At 41.6% G+C, this 20,551-nt stretch overlaps 1 protein-coding gene across 5 annotated transcripts in view; it reads right to left on the bottom strand.

Moving 5' to 3' along the window:
- casz1 (castor zinc finger 1) overlaps positions 1-20,551 on the bottom strand; it is a 242,887-nt gene that overhangs the window by 183,213 nt on the left and 39,123 nt on the right. For 4 of the 5 annotated variants that reach the window (XM_069184059.1, XM_069184057.1, XM_069184058.1 and 1 more), the window contains exon 2: positions 7,119-7,246. The gene's annotated coding sequence lies outside the window, so the exon portion shown is untranslated. Of the gene's footprint in view, positions 1-7,118; positions 7,247-14,711; positions 14,925-20,551 lie in introns of those variants that run through there. The other variant, XM_069184062.1, reaches the window with a different exon arrangement.

Below are 20,551 nucleotides of genomic sequence, written 5' to 3'. Positions count from 1 at the left end.
GGAGTCTGAATGATAGGGGCAGGCCGTTGCCAGAGGTTAGAGTTTTATAGAGGGGGAAGAATGAAAAGAGCCCCTGTTCTCTCTTCTTTTCCCCTCCGCTGTCTTTTTTAAGGAAAGCTTTTATGTTTTGCAATTGTCTAAGTGGATCACAGATCCCCCTGGGTTTGTTAGCCGTGTTGATATTGTGCGGGAGCCGGGCTGTCCGCTCACTGTGAGGGCACGGCTGTCCGGGACCGAGCTGGACGCTGTCACACTGCCCTGCAGGTTTCAGGCAGGACTGCCTGTTCTTCTGTAACTACAGTACAGGTGCGCTGAGGCTGGTGAGGCTTACGACAGCCAGTGAGAGCTTTCAGGTCTGTCTTTTAAGAAACAATATGTGACTTTTAAAATCCTTGCTTTTCAGTGTCGCTGAGAGCTTGGCAACGGAGGTGAGGCATGCTGAAGAAGCATCTGTCTTTTCAGGTACAACAAAAAACGCAGAGAAGAACAAGTTTATCCACTCCTACAGTATAACTCAATGCCCGGTATCCATTTACACTAATGTCACAACAAACAATAAAAATGTGAAGAAAGGCAGTTAGAATATAGTTTCTAGGGAGTAGCTTGGCAATGTTTTGGGTTTTACATTTAAAGAAGCAAAGAAAGGGAGCACTATTGTCGAATAGCTGTAAAGTGTCGTCAAGTCTTTTACATCCTTACGTTTTCTAACCGCTTCTTCTGATTCAGGGTTGCAGGGGAGCTGAAGCCTATCCCAGCAAGCAATGGGCGGAAGGCAGGATACACACTTGACGGGACACCAGTTCATCGCAGGGCACACACAGACACTGACACAGACAGCGCACACTCACACCTGGGCCGGTTCTTACAGAAGCCAACTGACCCACCAGCATGTCTCTGGACTGTGGGAGGAAACCCACGTGACACTGGGGAGAATGTGCAAACGCTAAGCAGACAGCCCCCCCAAGAACCGCATTCAGGGCCCCAGAGCTGCGAGGCACCAATGCTAGCCACTGTGCTACTGTGCCGTCCTTGTTGAGCCTTATTAAATATTAAAAACAAAACCAAAATCACACAGATGCACAGCATATATTTTTAACACCTTAGATTAAGGCCTCTCTCTGGCTACGTGGAGACCAGCAGGGCAGTACAACAGAGCTAAAAATATTAGGAAGTATCAAGCTGTCCATTCTTTTTAAAATGCTGTGTATCTGATACAGTATTTAATGGGATAAGTATGCTATGTTTTCTCAATATTGCTGGTGGTTTAATGTGCACCATTGGAATACAGCGCTTAAAAATAAACAATCTTGGCTAGACAGTGTGGCATCCCTCTTAACTGGATGTATTGGAAAAAAAAGAAATGCCATCTGTCTCCTAAGACCATGGAGTACAGTTTCCCCCAGTGGAAACCGCCTCAAATACAGCCAAAAAATAATAATAAAACCTTAACCCAGGCTTTTATATGCATCCTGAGAACTACATGCCAATAATTTGTTGTTTTTTTAAAAAAACTGACCTAATATAAATACAATTAATAATTTATGAAGACTCAAGAATGTATACAAATATCTGCCTAGGAAGCAGTCGATTTATCGGTTACGGTGGCTCAGATACTGTATTTGGCCAACGACTCAAAGAATTTTAGGACTTCAGGAAGTTTTCGGTAACAGAGATCAGCTCCATTCTAGAGCTGCTGACCCTGTGTTTCCTGAGACCTTCATAATAATCAAGGCTACCGAGGTGCTCTGTCTCATCCAAACCAGCAATGCCCTTCGTATACACAGGACGTTTTCTGTCTGAGGTCCACTTCCAACACTGCAACTGTTGTTGTTTAACATACCGATCGGCATCAGAAACTTCTCACTCTATAAACACGCGCTTGTTTTTTGGAAAAGTCAAGGGTGTGGATATTGGATACTGAGTAATTGATCACTCATGACTAATCGTGTTTCGCTCGAGTGACTGTCGCTGTTAATTAGTGACAGAACTGATTGGGCAGAGGTGATTTAACATGACGAGCGTCAAGCCTGGTGAGAATCATGAAAGACACACACAGAAGGGAACAAACAAATAAACTCTGCTCGTCAAGAAAACAATAACTTCTTGACATAGGGATGTGGGAGGCTAGATGAAGTCAACCCAAGTGGACCCACCAGCAGTGGAGGCAAGGATCAAAATCCCTTACAGGCCAACCCGATGGACGTGAGCAAGAGTGGCACAAACGCGCAGAACGACACACTCCTTGTTGTGTCAAACGGGCCAATCCAGTGTGGAGGTCCTAGTGGGATGACCCGAGAAGGAGTGCACAGTTGCTACAGAACTCCACGGGGTTTGACGGCAGCCTAGCTACACAGCCTACAGTGATCACGTCCCGGGACCTCAGTTGTTGCCCTTCCTGTAGGACGTGACAATATACCAGCTGGACAGCACACATCCTCACGCATCTTGACAGATGACAAAGCCACCTGTCAAGTGTGCCACGGATGCTCACCAGCCGTGAGCCCCATCAAAGATTCGTGGGATGAGCTGGGCTGACATGGGACAAGCATGTGCTTGTCCAGGCTCTGCGAGAGCAGTAGGATATTGGCTACATCACTCTGCTCTCCTCCCCACTGAGAGCTGGTGTGTGGTGAGCGTTCTGGCGCACTTTGGCTGCCGTCACATCATCCAGGTGGATGCTGAACATTGGTGGTCGTGGAGGGGATCCCCATTACTTGTAAAGCGCTTTGAGTGGAGTGTCCAGAAAAGCGCTATATAAGTGTAAGCAATTATTATTATTATTATTATTATTATATCGCACAAGACAGTACCTGCCACCTGGTGCACCACTTCATTATTCCAGTGGTGGCTGTTCACGCTCCTGGCCCGTGACGCTCACGGTAGAACCCCTGTCAATCGATCCTGTGTTTTCAATAAAAAGTCAATGCGCCTGCTACAAAACGATTTTGCCGTTCTCCACAACGAGACCTTTGTGAATCGATTGCCGTCATGAAAAGAAGAGTTTCTTTTGATGCTCGGCGTAGCTTCTCTTTTCTTTGCTCTCGCCCACCGTCACGCTCGCCCAATGCGGGACGGGGCTCGCCTCAGAGGGGCATGTGAGACTCGACCCGTCGAGGCGGGGCCCTGCAATCCACGTGTAGGGATTGTGAGTCTGGATCGTGGGACTCTGCAGCTATGACCAGGGGGCTGTCAGGGATTGGGCTGGGATTAGACCACCCTCCCAGGTGCCTACAGGCTTGTAGTGACAGGAGAGGCACAGAGCGCTGCAAGATGAAGAACTCGATGAGGTGAGCTCTTCTGCCCCTATTCATCCTCTGTGTGTGGGTACTGGTGTTCCCAAGATGGGAAGAACCCAACAACCCAAGAGATTGAGGGGGTATGAAACAAAAAAAAACAATTAATTAATACAAATAATAAATTTAAATCTTATTCCTATGCAATAATCAAATAATCCCATAATGCACCCTCACATGAGAACACATGTGGCACATCTGGGGACATCTGGCTTGTCCAGGTCACACTTGCAGAGGTGGAGGAAACCTTCACATCTACTTCAGTTGTACACTGGTCCGTCTTTGTGCAAAAAAAAAAGGGAGCTTCGGGGTACGAGTGTTTAAAATGAGAACCCAGGAGATGACAGAAATAAAGATGTGTCAAAGAGCCGCTGGTGAACCAATCAGGCGAGAGGGAAATGAAGTCATCAGCCCTGCTCACTCATTCACTGGCCGCAGCAGTGGGGTGAAATTCTGCCCACGAAGCGGAAACGAGCGCACGTTTTAGGCCATCCCTAAAAAGGCGGCAGGGGAGCAGTGAAAAGACCTAACAGAAGAAGCAGGAAGCACAACGAAAAAGACACCTACTAACGGTAAAGGAAAGTTACTAAACAAGCAGTATCATGATAGGATGATTTAACAATAAAAACAAAAATAAGAACACAACACAAGGACCAGTTAAAAACCGCCCACAGCTCCGCACTGAGAAAACACCGGCCTAACAATAACAGAAGAGATTTATTTAGCATGTCCTTGGTGACTGGAGAACCAGATTAAATTTAAAGGACATCTCTGGAGCAGTGCGTCTTAAAACATTACACAATTCCTGCTCCAATTTAATTTTCAACTTACATCTTTAAAGAAGTGTCGAGGGCTGCTGACTTCTTCCGAAGTTTTTATTAATGTCTGTTCTTACTGGTGCGTTCTAGATGCCTCTTCTGTTTTGAAATGTTAGGGAAAAAAATGAAGCCTTAGAATTAGTTATTGTCTAGGCTACTGTGCTTTGCCAAAATATAAAAAGAGAAAGGCACTTCATTTTCCTGTTTCCAAGGGAAGAGCTGGTATTAAGCTGAGCTGAACACACAAACAGTCAGCTCCGTTTCTGTGTGCCTGATATCACCAGGAAAAGGTTAACCTGCCGCAAAGACAAACCGTATTACAAGGCCGTATTAGAGTCAGTTTAGCAAAGATAACAATATCTGCTGGGGCCTCATGGGTTCTTCATGGCAGTACTAGCCCTGATGTAAGGCTACTGCATTTTGACTCCCAAGCACATTAGCTCTGATTAAAATGACCTTCATTATATCAGCTATCCTTATTATAACACGCAAAAATGCTTAGCTCCCTAGGGCGACATCATAATGAGGGTGGGAGAGAATAATCTGAAGGTTTTGCGGTATTACGTTGCACATGAGCATCTTGACCACGCAGTTATGCCAATTTGCATATTTGCAGTTAAAAGACAGAAATACCCAGACAGACAGATTGGTTGATGAATCAGTCACTTGCGTGGATGTGCTTTAATTAAAAAAAAACTGTGCAGTCAGGTTCTTGCCTGTGAAAACTACATCATTTAAATAAAAACAGAGTATTATAATATTTAAGCACTTAAAAACTGAGGAGGTCTGTCTTAGCTACACTGTTAGCTCGGTGCCTGATCCTGGCAGTGTCTGCCTGTACAAAATGCATAAGAGAAAAAGTAGCTGGATCGAGGCCCTTGCAGATGGCTGAGAAATTCCCAGTCCTGCTCCACACTGGACACGCTTGTTAACCTCAATTTTCTGCACATTCTCCTAAATGGGCCAGAGGGCTACCATTAACCAGCACTTGGCAGACACCCTCCCAGCACATCCAATATTCATCTGGCTGCCCCGATAGATCTCTGCAGACCTCTGCAGAGGCCAAGGGCTCCTTTAGGATTTCACGAATCTTTCACAGACCCGCCTGGCGCTTCCCCATGCCTCTGCTGTCTGCAGCAGCTGTGGTGGCCATCCAGGGGAATATAGGGTTTGTCCCTGTCGATTTTCAATGCTAACACGAGTTAAAGGGAGTACTCCTTCTGGCAGTGACGGCCCCTGGGGCATGAACATCATTGTTCCCCATCCACTAGAGGGGCTGTTCGTGTTTCGCCACAAGAGGGGAGCAAGACGGTTCCAAACTGCATGAAGTGGACCTCGTGTGCAGTTAGGATCAAGGATCAAAATCTCCAACAATCCCTGCCTCCAGGACAGGACCAGCATATTAGCTGCTTTAGAAAGTCAGAACATGACAGCTTGTCACACAAAGTCCACCGGTTACTGAGTGGATGGTCTCTTCAGTATCATTTTCTAGACATCCTACTGTACACACAACAGTATTAACAACATCCGATCACTGACAGTAGGCTTGTTCTTGATACAAATGAGGCCAGGTTATAAAGACAGTGGTTTAAAAAATGTATATATTCAGAAGGCTGTCAGTAGGCCTGCGTTCAGAATAAAGCAAATTTAGTAACCAGGTACCATTAAAGGTAATTGTTGATTTGCAAGAAAAAATAACCCCAAATTCGCCCTAGGACAGTGTTTTAGCCAAATGAATAAAGTACAATTCTAGGGAAATCAGTTTGTGCGTCTGTGTGTTCAAGAAACAAAGGTTTTTCAAAGCATGTCCTCTGCCTGGGCCTACAGACACCTGCTTAACAGCACTTCCTCTTGAGTTTTCATTGTTTAATTAATGCAGGCCTTGGGGGCATCATGACTTGTGTGCACTGCTAGTGTATAAAGTGCGAAACAATTAAGTTGTTTTGTGTTCCAGAGGTGCAATTTAGAAATTGCATTCAGTAACTGGTGTCGCATCAGAGCTCCTTTGCCCCATGGTTTACACTTTGTGAAAATAGAAACAACATTATCAGAATTCACAGGGCACATGATACAGGAGCGATCCAATAAACCTGATCCATTCTTTAGGTATGGCATTAATTGTCCAGTAAGCAAAGCAAGCTTTGCACTTAACTTGTTTAGCAGACTTCAGTGCTTCAAGCCCGATCTGCAATGTGTACTAGGCAGTTTCCAAGATAATGTATGCATGCATCTATCCATTTTCCAACTGCTTTATCCAATACAGGGCCATAGGAGAGCCGGACCCTATCTCAGCAAGCAATGAGTACAAGACCATCACAGGCCACACACAGACACACACACACCACGGCCAGCTTTCCTAGAAACCAATTAACCCACCGATGTGTCTTAGGACTCTGGGGGGAAGCCAGAGCACCCAGGGGAACCCACGCAAACACGGGGAGAACATACAAACTTCACGCAAACAGCACCCCTGGTCTGGAATTGAACCCGGGTCTGCAATGCTCACCACTGTGCCACTGTGACACCCACTGTATGAGTCACCAGCTGAAAACATTTTACAAATTTACTTGTATGTTATACCTTTATATTCTGAGTTATAGAAAAGACAACTTGCACTTCCTTTTCCTTCTGTTTGATTGATTTTGAGTCATTCCTTTTAAAATCTGTAAAACGTGAATGTGCCCCATGTGTTCTGTATCCGGAGCATCAAAGCTTGAGCGCAGTACAGATAATTAAGGGAATTCAATACAGAGCTTTTACACATACTGTTACCTGTTTGGAGATTGGGATTTTTCTATAATCTGTACTGGTCTTACTGGTGCCCCTTCATCAGGAAGTGGCAAAGAGACAGGATGCTAGATCACTTGGCTATTCTTGGTGGTATTTGTCTTTTTCAAATGATAATCAATTGATCTAGCCTGATGACGGACCTCTGAAGAGAGTATCCCGTCCTCATCAGTCCTCATCAGACTAAGATGAAGTGTCAAGAGACAGAAGACTCCCTTACCTTCCGGAGTACTGAGCCTCAGCGCCCTTGCAGTGTCTCATTCGCACCGCAGCTTCGCCAGCGCGCTAGACTCTCGCTCTCATGAGAACGGCAGGAGGACACTCTGGTGAAAGCTGGCCTGTCGGGCCCTAACAGGATGAGAGAGTACAAAGACGTCAGCTTGTCTGACTCCCAGGGAGGCCATGCAATCAGAACCCAAACAAGCAGTAGCACCAGCTTTGTAATGGAAGCAAGAGTATAAGACAGAAAAAAGGAGCCCAAGCCTGGTTGAAATTACAAATACCGATTGAAAGAATACTCTGCCCCTCTCCTGGAGTTTTGTGAAACAGCAGAAAATCACACTCTGGAGGCTTATGACTCCTGGAAAACAAGGTTAGGACTTCTTAAAATAAATTCAAAGCAAACATACATTTTTTTTATTTCAGTGAAGCAGCTGACAAATCAAACAAATACATAGACACAGGCATTATTGTTTTAAGCAAATGTTGTTCGGTCTCCAAACCTTTTCTGCTTTGAATAACAGCCTGTTCCTACAAACTTTAGTCTTTTTTTCTTATTTGCTTTAGCTACACCCTTATCATTATGAGATCTCCTGCCACCCAAAGCATAGATGATATAGTAATGTCGTGTTTTTGGTCAGGTGTCAAGGAGACACTCAATGTGATTTTGATTGTGTCCAGATTTCTCTTTATTTCAAAAGTTGACAAGGCCCTGCTCCACCCTGATTAGCCACTTCTTTAAAAAGTTTCTAGTCTTGGTCTTCAGAGATCTGACAAAACTACACATGAAGCCCAACAATTTAGCTCTTTGAGTCTTAGACAACGCTGTTAGTGAGCTATAGAGGAGACAGTTACAGTGGATTGACAGTCATATTAAACCTTGGCCCCTGAGTGACACCAGAAGCCAAATGTTAACCATCCACTACACATCAATGCCATTGTGATTCAATTTACCTCAGGTTCCCACATTTCTGATTACCTTTTAGAAAGACATCAATTGAACATTTCTGAAGAATATCAGCAGGTACACAGAGTTAACCTAGATGTCCCATCTACCGGTACTCATTTCTAAGGCCTTTATGCTGCTGGAACAAAACAATTCCAGGAAAAACATCATCAGGATGAAGCTGATGCTTTGCGCTTTACTGGGGAAATCTGTCATGTCAATTCGGGACAGCAGCTTAAAGGAAAACTGCTCTCAGCAAAACAGGTGACATCTGTTAAGTCAAAGCTGCCTCAAGTCTAGAAGGATAGCCTGAGCTTTCTCATTAACATGGCAAGTTCTCCCATAAATCGAACTGCCCTTATTTACTCAACATCTTTTTAACACTTCTACATCCAATGTTTCGAGAGCAAAAAAAACTATCAATGTCACAAATCCAGCTGCTCGTTGAGAGTGATGAAAGTACACTGAGCTCTGACTATGTTTTATATCACTGCATGCTCTCCTTCCAAGAGAAAACTGTGCTTCAGAGTTGAAAACAGTCTCATTACCAGGGGCCCATGTACTCCACTGGAAATAAAAGACTTTGATAGAAATCTACACAATCTTTGTAAGGCCTAGTGATTGAAGTGGGGGGTTTTGAGGAACTCTGCGAGGACGTTTTAGTGAATCCCCCCTTTTCCAAAAGGTTCACATTTGTAGACTTCTGCATTCCCCACCAGGGCTAAAACAAACTGTCTTTTCATAGACGTGTTCAGATTGTCTGCGGAGAGTGAAGCCTCTTTAGACACTGCTTGTGACAACAGAACTTGCCTTTGATGTCCCTGTGTATTCTAACAGCTCAAAGAGAGAGCCAGTCATTGTCGGTCAGTCTCCCTTTAATTCTCTTAGCTCGCTTGGAAGGCTCTGTTCCTAGAAAGCCACTGTTTGGACTTGGGTTTGTGTGCAAGGGTTTCTGTTCATATGGGTCAGAAGCTCAAGTGTGAGCTTGTGCTTGGGAAACTGAAACCTATGACAGACATGAAAGGTCCAAATGAAGCAGTCAGAACCCTTCACAGTTGCATAAACAATAAATTGCAAGACTGAAAATTTGGAAGAATAATTTTTTTTAATTAATTAAAAGGGTTGGTCTCCTGGTCTTGTAATTTTCATGGTAAAAAAAAACACTTCATCTAGCAAGTATAGATAAGTTGTGGGATCCCACAAAAGGAGATGTGAAGTTATAAGTGCACTCTTAAATGCTTAAATGAACTGACAAAAACAGAGTCACAGCTCCATGAGTACAGTAAAGGCTCAATATGTTTCATTTGAAGTAAATTAAGCAGTTTCATTATTCATCATCGACATTTTTTTTCTCTCTTCACTTTGTTCTAAACTTGTGCTTCTGGACGACTTGCGTGCAACAGCTGCTGTTTCCCAAGCACAAAATAACAATGAAATTATATTCCACATGTATGAGGAAAACAGCTGTCTGAGAGTGAAAACGACTGCTGTTTAGATGCCAGACTGAACAACTACAGTCCCACAATGGCTCTTTTTCTAAAAAAAAGGGCAGATGCATGCTCTTTCGTGCTATTCAGATGCTTTTTTTTTTAACGAGAAACGGCGACTTCTACAGTAGCTTTGACAGAGGCTCGGTCTTGATATACACCACAGTGTGGTACAAGCTGGCAGTGATCGGCCAGCGCCACAGCCATCACATCTACCAAAAACTCAGTACACCCAAGTCGAGGAAACGTCGGCTGGGGAGGCTGAATTGCATGTTGGACACCTACAGGTCCAGCTAAATTCAAGAAGGGAAAGGTAATGTGTTAATATTGCATTGAGAGGGATACTTATTTTTCCATTGAATGAGTTGCTTTCGGGTGTTTTCCTCTGCTGCGTAAAAAGCCTGGCTAATCAGCTTTATTTTGACAAATAATACAGGATATCAGGTGGAATTTGAAATGTCTTTTTTTCCAAGGTTCAAATGCAATGGGTTTCCTCTGTCTGGAACAAAATCCTTATGGACTGCATCCAGCAAGGAGGTATGGCTGGAGCACAAGGCTTCAGGTCACACATTTTGGTGCATCTCACTCTGTGCCAGGCATGGTGCCAATTCAGCAGGACTTCTGTGGGTCTGCAAATGCAGTCAAATACAGCAACATCTCACCCTGAGTTTGAATCCACTTTCCAGGGTTCAAATTCAACTGCAGTCATTGCTTGAACAGTACAGTCAATGTTCCTCATAGCATAAAGTGTGTATTATAAATCTTAATATATATAATGCATGAAAAAGGTTATCTACCTAAAGTTCTTGTGTGAAATATTTCTAAAACATTTTAGCACTAGAAGACAGCAAATGCATTCATCTTTTTATATTGTTTTTTCCCATTTCTCCCTGTTTTTGTTTTGAAAAAAGTATTCACTCTAATATGATGTTTCTGAGATCTGGTTTGAGCAAGATGGAGCAAAAAAAAACAGAACAGTGCACATGTACGTGTTTGGAGACTGCATAGTTTGATATAAAAATTCAGATCATAATGTAAAATCAGGTTTTGATGTGTCATGACATGAAAATGTTTTTCATTACATTTTTTAAGCATGATCTCACAAACTCTCAAAAATGTACACACCCATCTAACAGGTAATTTAAAAGAGATAAACAAAAGCACCAGAAAGCCAGATTTTTTTATTACCCTAAAAGCAAACCGTCTCTCAACTTCCTCTTTTTTTCATTCTTTGGCAATAAGCACAGTAAGTCTTGCTCTCTTTTTTATTTTTTATTTATGCGGAACAAATTCTCATTTACATAAATGACCTAGAGACCCATTTAATACCGTAGGGTGATTTACTGGAGCAATCTGATGGAAGCACTGCTCTCAAGGGTACATCAGCAGTGTCCCACCAGGGAGTCGAACCCGTGACCTTCCAGAGCCCTAACCACTTATCCATGTTGCTGCTTTTCCATTCAGCCCCACCTAAACGGGTATCTTCCAGAACAGAACAGAATCACAACCCTCTGTTCCTCAGTTCTGCAATGTCCCAGCAGTGATTTTAATTGATGAAAAACTTCCTGGCTGTATGGAAATTTGAAAACTTGCCACAAAAACAGGGAAAAGGGTATGGTGTAAGTCTCCGTGTTTCTATTGTCTCAATTTTGTCTGCCCTCATTTCATACATATTTCATTAACAAGTATAGGCATTTCATGTCTGAACCCCCTCAGAGTCCTTTTACACCCCATCAGTGACATATTTCCAATTGGATTCTGCGTGCGTGTCATAAATAACCACGAGCTGCCTTCTCGCCTATTGGACTGCTGTGCCCTACAACCTCCTGAAAACAGAAATAATAATAATAAAAAAAATTCTGCTAAACTCCCAAGAGCACAGAGTCCTCCAGTTCCAGGAATAAAGCACTTCATCTCTGCTGGTCGTTTACATGAATGATGCTCAGGGTTTTACATACTGTAGGCTCCTTTAAGGCGACGCTGTCTTTTTTTTCAAAAAAAGAAACATCAGTGCAAACTTCCCTGGGCATCTGCAGGCCAGGCTGCTGTACATGTTTTATGTGAATGACAAGAAAGAGGTGCAGACAGAGATCAGTGAGATACTACTAAAAGATATGGGTCAGGGGCCATACTCATAAACCACTCATAACTCGCTATAGTAGCTGGGTACCAGAATTAGTGTTCAGAAGCAGTCGGGAGGCTGTCAATCATTCTCGGAGATGGGACCTGACAAGTGGAGTGAAATTGGCTGACCGTGCTGCTCAGCTGAAAGAGTTATACCGCTTGTAAGCACAGCAAGGAGTAGGAGATTGCAGCGCTCGTCGTCTGGAGAACAGCCATTCACTCGCAGAGCCACGGAGCGTCTGGTGAGATACAGTACAGTAAACGACAGTTACCCTCCGTGGTGCAACAAAAGAGCTACGGGTTTTATTTTAATCGGAATGACAGCCGGACAGATGTTGGGGTTTGCTGTGCAAGATTTGCCAGAGCAAAACCAAAATCGATGAAGTAGCAGGAGAGTTCTCTGCTTCACATTATCCTCTTTCTGTCTCTCAGACAGTGAGCCCCTGACACCACAGAGGCAGGCCTCGTTTCCGGAATCCTTCCTAGAAAGAGTCCATTTGTTCGTCAGATGCCCTTACTTTACCGGTACATCTAGTTTATACGATGCTTGTTTGTTCATTTACCCCCTGAGGGTGATTCAAAACTACATCAAAGGGAGATGGCATAGTGTCCTTTAAAGGCCCACAGTAACGTCCAGTCAGCACGCCTTTGAGAAAAGTACTCAGGGGTTAAAGGAAGAAAGCCAGGAGTGACCGTACGTTTAAAGTTTAATAGCCTGAGTGTTTCTTGGTATTTTACAAAAACAATGGAATGACACATTAAATAAAATGGGTGTGTCTGCCTTGCATATTTTAGTTTCCATGTCAACAGGCCCTTTTTTTTTGCTTTAAAATACTTTTAGCTGTTACCTTATGAATTGTTAATTCAATAAAACCTGCAAGGACAGACTGTTAGCTGCATTCAAAGACAACTTTAGGCTTCATCTTTGACATAACAGCCTTGATGCTCTCTGTATTTTACTGCGTGACACAAAAGCCTAAGACACAAAAGGAAAAATCTAATAGCACAAGCTTCTAGATGGCACAATCTTTTCTGATTATGATATAAGTGATGTTTAAACCTTCTGTGACACCCTGCATATTTAAAACTAGTTACTACAAATTTGAGCCCACTCTGGTACAGCTTTTTTCCTCAAACAGAAGAATCATCAGGTTTACGAGATCACATGCAGCACTGCTAATATCTTCTCATTTATTACAGATCAAGGCAAAGAAAAATGCAAAACCAATTCCAGATTCATTTATCCCATAAAATAAAATAAAAGGCAAGACGCTTTCATTTCAACAACAAGGAAAAGTAACAAAAGTAACATGAAATGCAGAGCGGTACATACAGCAGGATTTTCTAAGGGAGAAGAAAAAAATCACATATTTGAAATATCTTCTGACAGAATCTATTTTTAACCTCTTATAGCATAGAAAGAATTACACTGTTCATCTAATCAGCAACACTGTAAGTCTGACTTTCAATTGTTTCGATCAGCTTTGATACAGTGATCACACACCACTGAACACTCTCTTAATATTGATAGAAAATTGTATTGCCTGCAGCTCTGAGACAGTGCTATAGTGCAGTCATATCTCAGATTCTCTCAAAAAGGATTTCTTTCCTTTTATCATAAAAGCCCCACGTTAGTTTAAGTTTCATAAACACGTATACTAATTCCTCTTTTCAAGTTAGCACCCAGGCTGCCTATACCTGAATTAACTTTTGATATCACAGGGTAATTGGATCCTGAAGTTGGTACCAATCAAACAAAGTGAAATTTGTGTCTGGTGCATCTGAAGGCAGCCTGCTTGCACAGGTTGTGTCTTTGTAGTCGGGTTCCTTTTTATCTGTGAAATTTCCATCTGTATTTATGACTCCGAAGTAGAAGAGCAGTTCAGCATGAAAAACCCAAGCATAAAGTAAAACGCTCTGTAGCTTTTCACAGGAACCCCCAGCCCAGCCTGCCTCAGCTATCAGCCATGAAGCTGCCCCTTGGCTTGAGGTCTAAAAAATTCTTTCAAAATTATATTTAGTTCTAATTTTTCTGATCCATAAAAAAACTGTCATCTCTGGATCATTATAAGGACAGAAAGAAATATGACGACAGAAATAAAATGTTAGTTTGGGCCTAAGAAGGCAGAAAACACAGGGACAAAATAGAATTGACTGCATCCTGAGATGCAGAAACATATACTGTATTTTCATTCTCAGAAGTGTGGAAATATTACATCTTTCATCTATTCCACCAAAAACATCCAGAGCTCTATTTTCAAATAAGATTATATACCAAAAAAGAATACTGGTGGCTTTCTTTCAAAAGTTGCTGTGGCAGTTTTAAATGTCCTTTCAAGTTAAATATATTGTATTTAATGCATCCCTAACTCAGTTATTTTAGTTATTGGACTAATTCTGTTTGTAAGGAGCTAAAAGGGCTGTCAGAAAAAAGGGAATCTTGGCAGTAGAATGACATATCAAGAAAATCTTTTAGAAGTCTTTGCAATATTTCAATATTTTTAATGAAAATAACCATGATTTCCCATGGAATTGTTCCAAAACAATTTTAGGCTGCTATGGGTTCATCTCATTCCTCTAAATTGGTTGTCACAGGGCTTTTGAAGACAGTCAGTAAAGACCATCACCTCCCCAACCCCCCACACACACAGTTTTTGTGGGAAAATCTGTTTCATAGATTTATCTAAAATGTTAAACAGTGAATGTGTTGCTGGAGGAACTGTTAGAGAACATAAAGCAAAAGTTAAGGTATAAACTCACCTGGTATACCACAGCACGGCACAGCTTAATGCTGCCAAGACATGCTGAAAAGCAGAGGTTTCTATACTTCTACGGCAGTATACAATTAGAACCCCTCTTTCAGCCTTTAAAAGGTACAGTAAGACAGCAACGAAGAAAGAAAATGTGTTTCAGAGTAAAGTGTAAGTGTGGGTACAATAACTAACAGGAGATGGTTTTGTCCAACAAAAGATCTAAGCTGGCCGGTGTTGTACCTGTTGACAGTTCTCATTTGGAGAAAGTGTAGATTCAAACTCACTGGCTTTTCCAGCAGAACTGTGGAGCTGTTGCACTTCAGATCCCCGTTTGACTCAGCAGCTGGAATCCCTGTGCCTGAGGCTCTGTGGACACACTCAACCACTGACGCAAGAAGGCCTGAAGCTGGGGGCGGCTTTGTCGGAACAGACGCTGAGCAGATCAATGATGGGGGGCAACGAGTACTGCACTGCTCCATGCAGCTGCGGGCCTGACCAGAAGAACATTATTTTAAGAGGAAAATGTGAGTGCACACAGTCAGCAAAGGTCGGGGGAGTTTTGCACACACATATCCCAAACTGGGAGCCACACGATCCTGTGCATTTAACTAAATACAAAGAATCGAAAATGTGTGCCAATTTCCATATGACTTTGTCTTAACCTTTCTGACAAAGCAGACAGCCTTTCCAATGTTACTGTATATGAGTTTATCAAATTTGTCTGCCATTGCTTGGATGGCATTCAAGCCTTCAGCTTGGCACGTCTTAACTTAACTTTCCAAATTCATTTCCGAACATTTCAAACACTTCAAACCGACAAATAGCTTTGTTACGATATAGTGTTTGGCCTGCAAAGCTAACAAAATGACCTTTCCATTAAGGGTGAGTATTTTTCGACTTAAAGCAAAGCAAAGATTAATTATGTAAAAATGAACTCAGAAATTGTCTGTGCACGAGTAAAAAAAAACAGTTATCATAAATTTCTACACACAATTTTAGTAATAAACACTCCTAAGAAAATGAAAAGCAACGAGCTTTTAAAATGATAGACAGAGCTTTAAATGTAATAAGACAACAGTAATTCGGGAAATTAGGGTTGAAGACTTACTTTCTTTAAATATCTTGTCTGACAATTAAATATACCCAATTACAGTATCCTTCTCGCAGTATCTTTTATCATTTAAAAACACATTGAAACCTGCTTATTTTCATGCTGAATGTTGTTATCGGATGCATAATGTGATCAAAACTCTACCATCTCTTTCCAGATGTAATAGGATCTTTGATTCTTTTATCTATTAACATTATCAAAGGCTTCCAACTACTGTTGCTTTTATTGATGAAATAAAACCCAGCTGCTCTCCTTGCATGGTTTTCCTCTCTCGGTATGTGTGTGCAGAACAATTTTTTAAAGGACAAACCCTTAACTTTTTTCCGTTCTTCTTCTGTCATGATAAAAAAGGCCCAGAAGATCGCTCCTTTTTTATTCTGACATGACAGGCTCATTTGACACTTTTGAACAATGAGCGAGTACCACAGTCCGTTAGTGTTTTTTTGCAATACACTGCCAAAAGTAAATTCTGGAGTTTCTATTTTCAACAAAAGTCTGTTTAAACATTTAAAAAGAAAAGACCCCCCTGCACGTGTGAAATCTGACAGTGTTCAAAATGTTTTAAGCGGAGTTAGGAAGGTGGAATCATTGCAAACGAGCTTCAGATGGCACACTTAGCAACTTGTTGATTACACATGCGAGGGGCAACTGTTTTGTTGGAAAATTTATACCCGTCACCTGATTTATAGAAAGCAGTGGTGCCCACAAAGCTGTAAAACTCTAATTGTTTCTTTCAGTTTTAAAGTCTTGGATCCATTAGGGAAGCAGCTGGCAATAAAGGTTTCTTTTTAATCAACTTATGTCTGTCAATGATCTATCAATGAGCAAACAGAGTCACATACTCACACACATGAGATACAAAAAATATCAAGCTTTACTATGGTAGTTGTACCATGTTTGTCACAAATCAATTTGTCTCTCCTCCCCGGGGTGAATCTCTGCTTTTGACATTTATCAAAATCGTCTATTTTTTTCTGATTATTTTTCTATAATTTGTTGTCTTTATTCAAGTCAAACACACACAACAAAAATTAACTTTGAGGACTCTGAATAAGAATAGAAACAGTAATGTGTTGCATGTAATCTAATCTTATAAAGTCAAAGTAAAAAGAACACCTGATAAGGTTAACATTTGCACTTTGAAATAGATGTACATCCCTTTAAGTAATAAGTGAGTTCCGGGGTTTCAGTAATGTTTTCTGATTTACAGAGACTGAGTTTCATATTTCCAGAATTATGACAGAATCAAACTTTGAAAAAGACAACTTTCATCATCTTGACTTTTCTGAACAAGGTGATGGAAGAAACATTTCAGAAAAAGCATGAAAGGTAGTAAACTTATTTTCATGAAAGTGTTAGACAATGGTAAATGTGTGGAAAGGATATAAAGGCACATAAAAATCACACAGACTGTGAACAATTGTGGTAAAGCACAGAAAAAATGTGGTTAAAACACATTTTAATTTACTGCAGTAAACTTTCACAGGGATAATTAGTGCTACTTTAGAGGTAGAAAACAAGAGTTGTTTTTTTTCCCAAAACATAATTCCAATAGTTTGGGAGCTGATTTTCCCAGTCAAAGATGAGGCAGCATTGTTTTTCTGTGCTCTCTGGGACCTAAACCAAGAACCAAGCTTATCCCAGATTAACATGATTGCCATATGGTTTCTTCTTCATTTTACACTCAATTCTGAAGTTGCGCAAATAGAAGGATTATGCTCACTTTCTAACAAAAATACATCAACATACAGAGCCCACACCCAAGGCAACTTATCAAGACAAATGGAAAAAAACTAAGAAGTCAAAATCTGAACACTTTGCTATGTTGACACCAGAGAGGTGCACCTACTTTTCACAGGAATAAAAATGACCAAAAAAGCAGTTTGTAACAAAATCTAATTTTTCAGTATAACACATGGCATTAATGAAAATATGTCCATTACGGAAAAACATGACTAACAAATTATAAGCAGTATGATAACTGCACCTGAGCAGGAAGCAAAAAACAATTTTTTTTCAAGAAAAAGTCAGAAATTAGGGCAGCGGTGTAGTTTAAGGGATGCAATTTCTGTGAAGTTATTAACATTGAAGTATCTGTTAATAAAACATTTATATACGTATGACAACAATCAGAATTGTATTAATCATCATAAAATCCATCATTAGAAGGGATCAGTCCATGTGAAGATACTTTGCAGCTCCTAAACTAAAGTGTTGCGGAAAACAGATGAGATGCTCAGACACGGAGCATCTGTTGTGGAGATCATGGTTTCAGTTTATTAAGAATATGTGTTTATAAAAGGTGGTTCATAATGCAATGTTCTGGGCACAACAAATGTCTGACTGAGCCTGTGGCAGTGAGATACCTTTCCTCCCTGGGAAGCTCCCGGGTGTGACGATATGGTCGCAGTGGTCACTAACGCACCGCACCGACAGTCATCGCGCAGCTCAGCGAGAGCACGTGTCAGGTTCCTGACATGACCTCCTCGAGCTCAGATTAGAGAGGGCTCTGCAGGCCAGGCTGGCACTGCCACCGTAAATCCTTGAAGTGGCAAAAGAGGCTCATTTGGCAATTAATAAAATCCCCATTACATGCCTTATGCCCGTTGTTTGCTATTTTAACACCCCATTTGTGCCACTATTACAGTCATTATCAGTCACCGCCATTAATTCTCCAATTGGTGCCAGTTCTGCATACTAATAAATTGGGCTCTGAAATTTTACCTTTCAAGAAGGAGTTCGTTTTGGACCAAAGCCAGGCAGAGTCAGTCTCCATTAGGATTCTTCTCCGGCTAAAACAGGCCTCGGAAAAGGGGCTGCTGTATCTTTGGAGATAGTTCAATTTTCCCCCTTGATTATTTCGCTTCACAACCAAAATGAATCTTTATTAAGCTTAAATCCTAAATAAAATGAAATTAGCAGAATGCAAAATATTGCTTTCCTTTTCTTACCACATTCCCTTGTGCCTCCATGCAAATGATAATGCTTATTTATGCAAATCAGGTGTCATCTTTAATTAGTTTTGCTTGAAGGAATTAAAATACATGTATTTTACCAAAAAGTATTTGTTCTGTTGCATTCCCCAGTTAAGTACTTATATTCCAAAGATGCCAAATAAAAGGCTTTATTATTTGCTGTCTTACTTGGTAGGATCGGCTCCAGCTCACCAAGAGAGCGAGAAGACTCCCTTTCAGAAAGTCAGCTTCAAACACAAGAGCTGTGGCGCACGAGTGACTGTAGAGTTTGTGAGCAGGACACACTGCTTTCTTCTTCCTTGCAGACTAGTCTAGATGTCCAGTCCATAGCAAATAAGCGCACGCAATAGAAAACATACCATTCATGCAATGCGCGAAGACGAACAGCCAGCTTAATGCAATTCATCACTGCCGATGCAAACACTGGATCTGTCTTTGTGTTTGGTGCTTTTTGTTTGGAAGGGCTGTGGAAGAAGTATCTGTCTATTTTCCTTTCACAATTGATGATGTTAGGGCACCTGTATTAGGAGTTTACTTTTAAGCAGCGATGACAGTATGTGATTTCTATGGGTGCCAAACTGAACACTACAGAGGCCTTGTTACTAAACATTGCCACAGTAACCATTAAAATAAAATGAAACATCCCAATTAGGAAATAAACGGAGAACTCCTAGGTACCGCACATTCCGTCACGTACAGTATATCACAACTTTTTTTTGTAAAAGTTGTAAAAAGTTATTCACCGTTTTGTTCATGCTTAAAACCACACAGGCAACAGCACATTATCGTCACTGAGCTGAAATCCAAAACACCCATCCTCTCCTAATTCCCTCAGAACGGGTGGGTGGTGGGTTCAGACCTTGCTATTGTAACTGAATGAGATGCATTACTTTACCCCAGTTGCTCCAGTCTCTCCAGCTGAACAAGTGGGGACCAGGAGTAACCCTGCCGTGGACCAATATCGGACCCCCGGTTTGCTCTCGTCACCTGAACGCCTTGGTCACCAGGATGAGGCCTGGCCCGATGAGCCCAGGTAGCTCTGGTCTGGAAATCAGAGCTGCTTTTCACAGTATTATCCACAGTCCGGACGGACTATCTCCACATCCTCAATACACACATCCTTCGCATTCTGGCTAGGATCCATAAGATCCCGGAACACCTCTCTTAAGGTAACTACCTAGGTATAGAAAACACACGTTTGTGCTCCTAGCCTTGTGGGGATATCCCATTCACTCTCACTCTAGAACTGCTTACTATACCAGGGGACATCGCTGGGATGAAACTCTGTGGAGTGAAAAAATGACTAATTCTACCACTTTCTTTTTCAAAGGCAGGAGCGACTGCCTTTGCGGCACACACAACGCCCTTTCCGAACTCAGCAGAGTGTCACGTCATCAATCAAGTGCTAATTTGAATGGAAATTCATGCCATCAACACACTGTACCTACCTGCACAGTGAAGGACACAGACCTCTTAAACGAGTCGCCCAGTGCTGTTTTGGCCTTATTTTAATATTTGTTTAAAAGGCTCTGTAGTGTTACTGTAAATCTTCCTGAGATGCCTGTTTTTATGTGTTTCCAAGTGATTTACAATGTCGCGTTGAGTGGCTATTGAAGACAATGCTGTTTTCTGCTGTCTAAAAGAATGTAGGGCCGGGCCCAAACACACAGGGGGTTATTTATTTATATATTTTATTTGTGAGTACAGCAAAATGCTTCAACCTCAAATTAGGACAACAATATCTTCTGAGTTACTGCTTCATTGTTTAAGGCCTGGTGGCACAGAACCCCAGCATCACAGATGGCCCTAAAATGACACATTCTGCGAACTAAGTTTATTTCTGAGATTTATGGAAGGGATGCTGAAGCACTATAATGGCTTTTTTATTATTATTGTTCATTCTTTCAGGGTTAATGCAACAATGGATTTTTTTTGTATGATTGATGTTTGAGGCAAAACATTAAGAGGTTCCATTAATTTAAAAAAATGAAAGGGTAAATAGCTTTGAATGTCTTTTCTTCCCATTTTACTTTTCCCA

Source organism: Lepisosteus oculatus, chromosome 25 (genome assembly GCF_040954835.1).
Source record: "Lepisosteus oculatus isolate fLepOcu1 chromosome 25, fLepOcu1.hap2, whole genome shotgun sequence".
Classification (NCBI taxonomy): Eukaryota; Metazoa; Chordata; class Actinopteri; order Semionotiformes; family Lepisosteidae; genus Lepisosteus; species Lepisosteus oculatus.
The sequence above is the reverse complement of the archived record's forward strand: the minus strand, read 5'-3'. Positions and strand labels throughout refer to the sequence as shown.